General features: G+C 47.3%; 1 long non-coding RNA gene across 1 annotated transcript; it reads left to right on the top strand.

Annotated features, from left to right (window-relative positions):
* Positions 1–557: 557 nt before the first annotated feature.
* LOC135400277 (uncharacterized) lies at positions 558–1403 on the top strand. The gene is made up of 3 exons (XR_010424573.1): positions 558–728; positions 974–1073; positions 1134–1403. It is a non-coding gene; the product is annotated as an uncharacterized LOC135400277 (long non-coding RNA).
* The last annotated feature ends 537 nt before the right edge of the window (positions 1404–1940 follow it).

Below are 1940 nucleotides of genomic sequence, written 5' to 3'. Positions count from 1 at the left end.
CGCTTCCCGCTGTTCAGTGCTGTAACTTGCTTACCTAACGCCCGATTTACCCAAAATTTTGTGTGTGCATGCTCCGTACCCTGCACTACAAGTTTCCGATTCGGACCACCCGTCAATTTCCAGCGGTTAGGGCGTCATTCCGAAAATTGCTGACGCCGACTCCCGTTCTGCGACATTTGTCTCAGTGTTTGGGTTCGAACCCCACGGCAGATCCGAACCTCCCTCTGACGGGCACACGTGCTCAAAGCGGGCAAGGTGTAGGAACTTGCGACACCTTTTTATCTCCCTCCGTTCTCTAGTTAGGATCCCGTGGCAACGGCGGTTTCCTTATACATGGGGCGCGGGGCATTTTTTTCGATATTGGGTGTTTCTTGGCGTAGGAAGGTGAATGAGGTCTCGTTTTGACGGGGAAAACGTCCTCTTTCCGATAGCATTGTTGCCGTGCTCGCGCCGATTTCAGTTCTCTTGATATAGCACGAAGAGCGCCGCGACAGTGGCGCCCCCGATGCCACACTCTGCATCCGCCACTGCTCTCAGTCGACGTTGAGCACCGGAGGTGAGCGGACGCGTGTTGTCGTCGTTCCTGTTCTGGGTGCTTCGGCGTGGCGTTGGTGGCTCGGACTGTTCTGACTGTGTGTTTGTGCCTTGCTAGTGATGTCTGGACATGTTTCTCTGTTTGTACGCCTTGGAAGATACGACCAGAAGCCGTTGGATTTCGTGAATGGAAGGTTAGTGTTGAGGTTGCTGTGTCATGATTCATGCACGGTTTGCTTGGTAACATTCCTAGCGTGTGGGTTCCTATTACTTTATGCACTCAGTGTGATTTCTACCCTCTTGAGTCCTGTTACCTTGTGCTGAACTCATTGTGGTCGTTGCTGTAGTCGTTAACCGATATCGTCACTTAACATCGGGTGAAGACGTCACATGTGATGCTTCATTGGCCTGTTACAAATGTGGAATCTTTGAATTTCAGACGCTTTTGACAGATTTGTTTCTGTGCACAAGACAAATGGGCTGTCGCACTCCCGACGTAGGAAATGAACACACACGTCGCTGAGATCTTAAAAGACAAAGTAAGTTAAGCTACAGGTTATTGCAAAGATTTTTACTGAGTTGTGTTTCCTGCGAAACAGGTAGGGTGTGCACTTCACCCATGCAACTCCAATGTCTGCTTCATGGCAGTGCAAGCTTTTACAACCGTGCCCTTGAATGTAACAAGCCAAATAAACTGGATAACAGAGAAAAGTTTCCTGGTTCTTTTGCCACTATGTTCGCGTAAAGCTACCCAGCTTATCATACCTACATTTTTCTAAGATCTGTACTGCTTTCACAATGTATCCTCCCCTTTGGTGCTTTGTGTGTAGGTGGATTTTGGTTCCCCACTATGTGTCAACCCTGTATAACCTTCACTCCGTATCGTGATACGACCGTTACCCGACCAGCGGCTTCTTCAACGTGGTACATAACCTTATGCTCTCTGCGCCCCGTATAAGCGGTCTCATAATTCCGTTGTGGCTCACACAATCACGTGGGTCTATGGGTCACATGATAATTGTATGGGACACATTTATACGGGATTGTTGGATATGGAGATTCTCATACGGGCCATATGAGGACCCCGTATGGTCTATATAACTCATATGTCCATATGACACATAACCCCATGTTCAATAATGCCATATATATGGGACCCGTATTTATTCGATATGGGTTTTTTCAATAGGGAATTGCTGATTAATTAGTAATTTAATGGTGTCCAGACCACCCTGCATGTTTCCCGATACTTGTGGTCAGTATTTACTACTCACATCACAGCCCCTTATTCAACTTCAACTTTAGAACCCATCACGTTTTTGAGGTTGAATTCCTATGATCGGGTCAGAGGTCGGCGATGGATTTCGAAGTTGAAGCCAATGATGACTTTTGAATTTGAATTCCAG

This window comes from Ornithodoros turicata, chromosome 1 (assembly GCF_037126465.1).
Source record: "Ornithodoros turicata isolate Travis chromosome 1, ASM3712646v1, whole genome shotgun sequence".
In the NCBI taxonomy this organism is placed as follows: domain Eukaryota; kingdom Metazoa; phylum Arthropoda; class Arachnida; order Ixodida; family Argasidae; genus Ornithodoros; species Ornithodoros turicata.
This window is presented reverse-complemented; position numbering and strand designations above follow the sequence as displayed.